The following is a 10472-nucleotide window of genomic DNA, read 5'->3' on the forward strand; positions in this document are numbered from 1 at the left end:
CTCTTGTGGCTGTTCGCTCACTTCCAAAATGTCCTCCATACTGTGATCCATGGCAATGCCATAGGATTCTCTGTGCTTCTTCTTTAGGCACACATCTACGGATTACTCCATCTGCACATCTCTTGAAGAGATATGGTTCATCCCAAAGATAGTACTTTGCATCTGTGATCAACTTCTTTGATTGCTGCCTACTGTACTCTTCGGGTATGAATCTTACTGCCTTGTAGTTTGCAATGTCTGCAAACCATGGCACTTCCTGGATGGCAAAGAGTTGCTCATCCGGAAAGGTTTCAGAGATCTCAGTAAGAGGGAGGGACGCCCCTTCTACTGGTTCTATTCGGGACAGGTGATCTGCTACTTGGTTTTCTGTCCCTTTTCTGTCTCTTATTTCTATATCAAGCTCTTGCAGAAGCAACACCCATCTGATGAGTCTGGGTTTTGAATCCTGCTTTGTGAGTAGATATTTAAGAGCAGCATGATCAGTGTACACATTCACTTTTGATCCTACTAAATAGGATCTGAACTTGTCAATGGCGTAAACCACTGCAAGCAGCTCTTTTTCTGTGGTTGTGTAATTCTTCTGTGCATCATTTAAAACACGACTGGCATAGTAAATGACGTGCAGAAGCTTGTCATGCCTCTGTCCCAACACTGCACCAATGGCATGGTCACTGGCATCACAGATCAATTCAAATGGTAATGTCCAGTCTGGTGCAGAGATGACTGGTGCTGTGACCAGCTTAGCTTTCAGGGTCTCAAATGCCTGCAGACATTCCTTATCAAAGATAAATGGCGTGTCAGCAGCTAGCAGATTACTTAGAGGTTTGGCGATTTTTGAGAAATCCTTTATAAACCTCCTATAGAATCCTGCATGCCCCAGAAAACTTCTGATTGCCTTAACATTGGCAGGTGGTGGTAATTTTTCAATTACCTCTACCTTAGCTTGATCCACCTCTATTCCCCTGTTCGAGAGTTTGTGCCCAAGGACAATTCCTTCAGTCACCATAAAGTGACATTTCTCCCAGTTTAAAACTAGGTTGGTCTCTTGGCATCTCTTTAGAACAAGTGTTAGATGGTCAAGACAGGAGCTGAATGAGTCTCCAAATACTGAAAAGTCATCCATGAAGACTTCCAGAAATTTTTCCACCATATCAGAGAAAATTGAGAGCATGCACCTTTGAAAGGTTGCAGGTGCATTGCACAAGGCAAATGGCATCCTTCTGTATGCAAATACTCCAGATGGACATGTGAATGCCGTTTTCTCTTGATCTTTTGGATCTACTGCAATTTGATTATAACCTGAATATCCATCCAGGAAGCAGTAGTATTCATGACCTGCCAGTCGTTCTAGCATCTGGTCTATGAATGGTAAAGGAAAATGATCCTTTCTGGTAGCTGTATTGAGCCTTCTATAATCAATACACATACGCCACCCAGTAACTGTTCTTGTAGGAACCAGTTCATTTTTTTCATTATGAACCACTGTCATGCCACCTTTCTTAGGGACGACTTGGACAGGGCTTACCCAGGGGCTATCAAAAATAGGATAAATAATCCCAGCCTCTAGTAACTTAGTGACCTCTTTCTGCACCACCTCCTTCATGGCTGGATTCAGCCGCATTTGTGGTTGAACCACTGGCTTGGCGTCACCCTCCAGTAAGATCTTGTGCATGCATCTGGCTGGGCTAATGCCCTTGAGATCACTGATGGACCACCCAAGAGTTGTCTTGTGTGTCCTTAGCACTTGAATTAGTGCTTCCTCTTCCTGTGGCTCTAAGGTAGAGCTTATGATTACAGGAAAGGTATCACCTTCTCCCAGGAATGTATATTTTAGGGATGGTGGTAATGGTTTGAGCTCGGGTTTAGGAGGTTTCTCCTCTTCCTGAGGGATTTTCAGAGGTTCTACTATTCTCTCTGATTCCTCCAGATCAGGCTGAACATCTTTAAAGATGTCATCTAGCTCTGATTCGAGACTCTCAGCCATATTGACCTCTTTTACCAGAGAGTCAATAATATCAACACTCATGCAGTCATTTGGGGTGTCTGGATGTTGCATGGCTTTGACAACATTCAACTTGAACTCCTCCTCATTGACTCTCAAGGTTACTTCCCCTTTTTGGACGTCAATGAGGGTTCGGCCAGTTGCTAGGAAAGGTCTTCCTAGAATGAGAGTTGCACTCTTGTGCTCCTCCATTTCCAGCACCACAAAGTCAGTAGGAAAGGCAAATGGCCCAACCTTGACAATCATGTCTTCAATCACGCCTGATGGGTATTTAATGGAGCCATCAGCAAGTTGAAGACATATCCGGGTTGGTTTGACTTCTTCAGTCAAACCAAGCTTTGTGATAATAGATGCAGGTATTAGGTTGATACTTGCCCCAAGATCACATAGAGCTTGCTTGGGACAATTACCCTCTAATGTGCATGGTATCATAAAGCTCCCGGGGTCTTTAAGCTTCTCAGGTAAGTTTTTCAGAATGACTGCACTGCATTCTTCAGTGAGGTAAACTTTTTCAGTTTCCCTCCAATCCTTCTTATGACTTAAGATCTCTTTCATGAACTTAGCATAAGAGGGTATTGCTCAAGTGCTTCTGCAAACAGAATCTTTATTTCAAGAGTCCTGAGATAGTCTGCAAAGCGGGCAAATTGCTTATCCTCAACCTTAGTTGCTGCAGGTTTATTACCTACAGAAATGGGTTGGGAAGCCTTTTTAGAAGGGTTGTTATCAGCACTTGTATGTGACTGATCCCCCACTGGCATTTGAATGCCAGGGGTGGAAGTTGGAGTGGCGTTAAACGCCAACTCCTTATCTGTTACTGGCGTCTGAACGCCAGAACTGTGCTCCCTTTGGGCGTTCAACGCCGGATTCATGCTTGTTTCTGGCGTTGAACGCCAGGAATGAGCATGGTCTGGGCGTTCAACGCCAGCATTATTCCTCTATGGGCTCTGATTGTCCTCAGAGGGATTTTGCGTAGTCATTTGTTCATTTCTTGGCTTCCTGCTGCTTTGAAGTGAGGTATTTAATGTTTTCCCACTTCTTAATTGAACTGCTTGGCATTCTTCTGCTATTTGTTTTGACAGTTGCTTTTCTGTTTGCTTTAACTGTACTTCCATATTCCTGTTAGCCATTCTTGTTTCCTGTAGTATTTCCTTGAATTCAGCTAGCTGCTGGGTTAGAAAGTCTAATTGCTGATTGAATTCATTAGTCTGATCCACAGGACTGAGTTCAGCAGTTATTGTTTTAGCTTCTTCTTTCATGGAAGATTCACTGCTTAGGTACATATGCTGATTTCTGGCAACTGTATCAATAAGCTCTTGAGCTTCTTCAATTGTTTTTCTCATATGTATAGATCCACCAGCTGAGTGGTCTAGAGAAATCTGAGCTTTTTCTGTAAGCCCATAGTAGAAGATGTCTAATTGCACCCACTCTGAAAACATTTCAGAGGGGCATTTTCTTAGCATCTTTCTGTATCTCTCCCAGGCATCATAAAGGGATTCATTATCTCCTTGTTTGAAGCCTTGGATGCTTAGCCTTAGCTGTATCATCCGTTTTGGAGGGAAATAATGATTCAGGAATTTTTCTGACAGCTGTTTCCATGTTTTTATGCTGTTCTTAGGTTGGTTATTTAACCACATCTTAGCTTGATCTTTTACAGCAAATGGAAACAGTAGTAATCTGTAGACATCCTGATCTATTTCCTTATCATGTACTGTGTCAGCAATTTACAAAAATTGTGCCAGAAACTCTGTAGGTTCTTCCTGTGGAAGACCGAAATACTGGTAGCTTTGCTGCACCATGATAATGAGCTGAGGATTCAACTCAAAGCTACTAACTCCAATGGAGGGTATACAGATACTACTCCCATATGAAGCAGTAGTGGGGTTAGCATATGACCCCAGAGTCCTCCTGGACTATTCATTTCCACTTAGTTCCATGATGGAATAAAGGAGATGGTATGTATGTTGATATTATTTATTTTATAAAAATAAAATAAAAATGGAATAAATAAAAACGGAATAAAATAAAAAAATTGAAAATATTTTGTGAAGATTTTCGAAAAATTTTGAAATTGAAATCTGAAATTTTTATATAAAAATTTCGAAATTATTGTTTAAAATTAGTTAGAAAAGATTTTTTTTTTTGAATTTTGAATTTTATGATGAAAGAGAAAAACACATAAAAGACACAAGACTTAAAATTTTTAGATCTAATGCTCCTTATTTTCGAAAATTTTGGAGGAAAAACACCAAGGAACACCAAACTTAAAAATTTTAAGATCAAAACACAAGAAAGACTCAAGAACACCTTGAAGATTCACAAGAACACCAAGAACAAAAGAAAGAACACCAAACTTAAAATTTTTAGAAAACCAAGGTAAATTTTTGAAAATTAAAGAAAGATCAACAAGAAAACACCAAACTTAAAGTTTGGCACAAGATTAAATTAAGAAAAATTATTTAAAAAAAAAAGATTTTAAAAAGAAGATGCCCAATTGCCAAGAACATAAGCCAACACTATAACCAACTGAGCTAAAAATGTAATGTATTTTAAAGATGTATTATTTTTATGGATAAAAGTATAATTTTTGAAAGTTGATATTTTGAAAAAGCACAAGAAAAACAAGAAAAGACACAAAACAAGAAAAACTCAAGATCAAACAAGAAAAATAAACAAGAACAACTTGAAGATTAATGAAGAACAAAGAACACAAGTTCGAAAATTTAGAGAAAAATATAAAATATGCAATTAACACCAAACTTAGAACAAGACACTAAACTCACGAAAAAAAATTAAAAATTGATAAAGAAAAATAATATTTTTGAAAATTTTTTTTAAAAAGGGATAATAAAAAATGCAATTCTAGTGAAAAAAAGGATAAATTCTTCCTAATCTAAGCAACAAAATAAACCTTTAGTTGTTCAAACTCGAATAATCCCCGACAACGGCGCCAAAAACTTGGTGCACGAATTTGCAATCCGTACAACTAACCAGCAAGTGCACTGGGTCGTCCAAGTAATACCTTACGTGAGTAAGGGTCGATCCCACGGAGATTATTGGTTTGAAGCAAGCTATGTTTATTTTATTAATCTTAGTCGGGATGCTAATAAGGTTATTTGGATTTAATTGTAAGAAGTAAAAGTATTTGGAGTAAGGAATCGTTACTTTATTAATGGAGAATATGTTGGAATTTTGGAGATGCTTTGTCCTCTGAATTTCTGCAATGTAATATTCAACTCAATTGTTTGTAAAGTTCCATCCATGGCAAGCTGTATGTAGGGTGTCACTATTGTCAGTGGCTACTTCCCATCCTCTCAGTGAGAATGGTCCAGATGCTCTGTCACAGCACGACTAATCAGCTGTTGGTTCTCGATCATGTTGGAATAGGATCCATTGAACCTTTTGCGTTTGTCATCACGCCCAGCAATCGCGAGTTTGAAGCTCATCACAGCCATTCAATCCTTGAATCCTACTCGGAATACCACAGACAAGGTTTAGACTTTCCGGATTCTCAAGAGTGGCCGCCATCAGTTCTAGCTTATACCACGAAGATTCTGATTAAGGAAGCTAAGAGATACTCATTCAATCTGATGTAGAACGGAGGTGTTTGTCAGGCACACGTTCATGGATTGAGGAAGGTGATGAGTGTCACGGATCATCACCTCCTTCACAATTAAGCGCGAATGAACATCTTAGATAGGAACACACACACGTTTGAATGAAATAGAAACAATTGCATTAATTCATTGAAACACTGCAGAGCTCCTCACCCCCAACAATGGAGTTTAGAGACTCATGCCGTCAAAGTGTATAAAATTTAGATCTGAAAATGTCATGAGGTCTCAATTAAATCTCTAAAAGTTGTTTAAATAGTAAACTAGTAACCTAGGTTTACAGAAAATGAATAAACTAAGATAATTGGTGCAGAAATCCACTTCTGGGGCCCATTTGGTGTGTGCTGGGGCTGAGACTAAAGCTTCTCACGTGCTTGGGCTGTTTTTAGAGTTGAACACCAGGTTGTAACGTGTTTTGGGCGCTGAACTCCAACTTGTAACCTGTTTCTGGCGCTGGACGCCAAACAACAGCATGAAACTGGCGTTGAACGCCAGTTTACGTCGTCTATATTCACGCCAAGTATGGACTATTATATATTGTTGGAAAGCCCTGGATGTCTACTTTCCAACCCAATTGAGAGCGTGTCAATTGGACTCCTGTAGCTCAAAAAAATCCATTCCGAGTGCAGGGAGGTCAGGATCCAACAGCATCAGCAGTCCTTTTTCAGCCTAACTCAGATTTTTGCTCAGCTCCCTCAATTTCAGCCAGAAAATACCAGAAATCACAGAAAAATACACAAACTCATAGTAAAGTCCAGAAATATGATTTTTTCCTAAAAACTAATAATATTATACTAAAAACTAATTAAAACATGCTAAAATCTACATGAAATTACCCCCAAAAAGCGTATAAAATATCCGCTCATCAAAGATCATGCACCATTCGAATGACACAGAGAGATGTATGAAGATTAACTCAATTGATCCAAGTCTCCAAGAATCTCCTAATGAAAAGCCTTTGAAAGTTCCAATTTCATGCTTGAAGGGAAGAAGAGAAGTACCAATGATAGTACCTATGGGAAGACACAACCATCAAGGAAGAAAAAAGGGACAGGCCACCATCCCCAACTCCATCTGTCAAAACTACTTCTTTAGGTACCAACAAGACCCTTCGTGAGATTAAGTGTGCATCATCAAGTATGGAAGAAGAAAAGACTCTAAAGAAGACCAAAGGGTGAAAAAAAAGAGATTTTTCAGAAGGAATTTTGAACTAGTGCAAGAGTATTATAATTCCATCCACCATCATAGGTATTTCTAGAAAAATCCAACATATGGTCAGGTCCCTACACGGTAAACAAAATCTTTTCTCTTGAATACATTGAGCTCATAGATGAAGACAAAGGATGCAAGTTCATAGTGAGAGGCGAGGAGTTGAAGCACCATGTTCAATTTCTACCATAAACAAGAGCAAATGTCAAGCTAGTGACATTAAAAGAGCACTTATTAGGAGGCAATCCAATCATTAGTATCTTTTATCTTAGTATTTTTTTATTTAATTTAGTTTATTTATATATGCTCATGCATACATTACTTTTTTGAATAATCATGATTATTCAACATAATTTCACCACCCAAGTTTTTTCTTTGTTGCTTGAGAACAAGCAACCACTTTTAGTTTGGTGTTGGAGGTTACGTGGAATATTGAATAGAAGAACAAAAAAGATACAAGAAGGAGGCAACTCTGCTTTTGATCTTTAACTACTCAGATCTTGTATCTGTTTTTAGTTGATAATCATGATTCTATTCCTCCTCACATCACCTTACATTTTTAAATTACTTGTATCCAATATCCTTAAACATTTAACAAAGAGATTTTGAATGGAAAAGTTGAAGAAAATTTTTAAATTTTGGGGCAAGTAAGATTAAGAAAGTAGGAGTCTGATAGTGTGATTATATATTAGATTATATGTTTGTAAAAACCTGTATGAGGAGGTTAGAGATAGGGGAATGAGTTTTAGAGAAGTATTATGAAGGATCTCAAAAATCTATAGAGCCTTGAACTAGCAAGAAAAAGAAGAAAAAAAGAAAATGAAGAACAAGAGAAAGGCCCACGACTTTGGGCACTAATGACTGGGAAGGAAAAAAAAGAAACAAAACTCAAAGAATTTTTTAGTTAAGTGCTTGTGGTGTTGCTGTGTCAAGGAGAGAGGCTTGAGCAAGTAAATTCAAAGGGTGCTTCAACACTCGATAGCTTGAACCAACTGGTTCAAGAGTGTCGATTGAAAACTCATCTTAGAACATTTAGAGTCAAGTCAAGTGCAAATACCCCCTAAAACGATAAGAAAAAAATAACTATCACAGCAAGAAAGAAAGGGAGAAAGTTGTCTTCAAGGGAAAATTTTATAAAGTGACCTCTATAATATAATCAAGATGGAAGTCCTAAGTTCTAAGACTTTCAATTGAAGCCAAATGAGCACTGAAACCCTATAGATGGTCACATCAATCAGAATTAATCCCACTGCCACTTAATCACCTCACTGAGATATCACTCAGCAATTCTTCAGCTTTCTTCACTTAAAAGATCCTTGCATAATTCTTTTATTTCTTGGGGATAAGTAAGATCTTAAGTTTGGTATTGTGATACATGAGAATCTTTAGTTGTTTTTCTTTATCATTCCTTTGAATAAAGTTAGTGATTTCCTCATCATAATTGAGATTCTTGTCACTTAATTGATTTTATGTGGAGTTGTTTTGAGCTTTCATATATTTAGAAGATTGTTAAAAGATTTTAAGCAAGGCTAAAGAAAAAGAGGAACAAGTAGAGAAGTCCAGAGAAGTGCAACGCCTTCGAAGAAAATTTGTAAATGTTGTCAATTATGACCTCTTCATACTCAAGCGAGCATAACTTGAGTTATAGAGGTCCAAATGAGGCAGTTCTAGCGGCGTTAGAAAGCTAACATCCAAAGTTTCAAAAAGATATACATATGTCTATAGTGGAGATTTAGTTTGAGCCATGCACAATAAGCATCTTTCAGCTTGTAAAAACAGTGCCCCAAGAAAAAAATGGAATGGCGTGTCACGCCCAAAACAGGTGTGTAACGCCTTCAAAGAGGGCCAAAGCATGGCGTGGCACACCCAAACTCCAAGTGCCACACTGGGCCAACTCTCAGAAAACCACCCAAGTTTAAAACTACCTCTAGGGACTAATGGAAGATGGCGTGCCATGTCCCTCCATGGAGTGCCACGCCAAGCAAGAAGCTACCTCCCAGGCACAAAAGTGTGCCACAGCCTCCTAATGGGGTGCCACACCAGGATGAATATACCTCCAGGGAGTCCTCCAAAGCAAGGGCATTCTACGCCATGCCCAAGTGTCACGCCATGTTCAAACCTCAACCTCCACACGAAGGCGTGCCAAGCCAAGCATTCCAAGTGCAATGCCTTCGGCCTCTCCTCCATAAATGGGCGTGCCACACAAACTACTTCAGGTGCCACATCGAGCCAAACCTCAGGAAGTCTCGAGAGATGCCACCACGAGGGCGTGCCACGCTAAGTCTAATATTTCATCCAAGTGTCACGCCACTTCACCCAAGTTCAAGACCAATTGCAAGGCCCATGATTTCACCCCAAGCAATGGCCAAGCTTTGCATTTCAATTACAAAGAGAATATCACTTTTAGTTTAGATTGATTATGAAAAATTTTATTTGATTCTGTTTTGAATATAAAAGTTTGGTTTAGGTTATAATATAAATAATTCTAAGCAATTCCACTGAAGGACTATGAGTGTATCCCACCTTAGCTTATGTGAATTTTAATTTCTATTTTTGTTTTCTACACCATGAGCAACCAATCCTCCTTTGTTAAGATTAGGAGCTCTTTTTATCTTTTCATGAATTATTAATATAAATCTTTATTTTTATTTTGAGGTTTATGCTTTGATCTATTTCATTATTAGAATTGTTAGAAAATATTTTAACTCCGTTTTGGATTCTAGTATTACTTTGGGAAATTTAATATTGAAATTAGTTTGAAAACTCTTTCTCATGACTTTTTAAACTCAACACGGAATAGTATTTAAAAAAGTGTGTGACTTTATAATTCTCATAATCTTCAATTAGTTTAGAACTAGCTTGAATAAGCGATATATAATTTCGAACTAGGATCACTCTTGAATTTTATGTAAATATAAATCAGAATTGTACTTAACCTCTTTTCTTAAATAATTGACCAAGGAATTAGCAATTACTTGAGTTAAAGAGAAATTGAATGGACAAGAAATTGGAATTTGATTGTTTATAATTTATCGTAAATTGATCTCTGCATGCCTCGAAATAAATAAACCAATTTTTTTTCCTAGAGAGTGAACATCTCCAAAACCTTAACATTCATATCATTATTGTTTTTCATCTCATTACTTTGCTTATTTACTTTGCCTATGTTACATGTTTGAAATCTCTCTGATTTCTTTATTTTAATTATCTAATTAGTAGTAATTAATTAATTATTGTTTGCTCATTCTATTAATCCTTGTGGAAACAATATCCGATCCATTCTCCATAGTATTACTTGATATGATTTAATACACTTGCCAAATTAATTTTTACACTATCAATATCATTTGGTGAGTCTTCATGGTTTCATCGACCGTCATGCTACAACAAGAGCGGTAAATAGCGGCGGTTAAAAGTTCGGATTGCGGCGATTTGAACATTCTGCAACGGTTGAATAACCACTGATACTAATGGCGCCGGTAAACGTTTAGTGGCGGTTTTTATTGACCGCCAAAATAACCGCTGCTAAACTATTTTTGGCGGCCAAAACATTCTGCGGCGGTTAGAAACCGCTGTTGTTTTTCAGGATTTGATTGAGACACTATTCGCAGCGGTTAGATAACCGCCGCTATTTAATTTAGTTAAAAAGG

The sequence above is a fragment of the Arachis hypogaea genome, chromosome 1, assembly GCF_003086295.3.
Source record: "Arachis hypogaea cultivar Tifrunner chromosome 1, arahy.Tifrunner.gnm2.J5K5, whole genome shotgun sequence".
Lineage (NCBI taxonomy): Eukaryota > Viridiplantae > Streptophyta > Magnoliopsida > Fabales > Fabaceae > Arachis > Arachis hypogaea.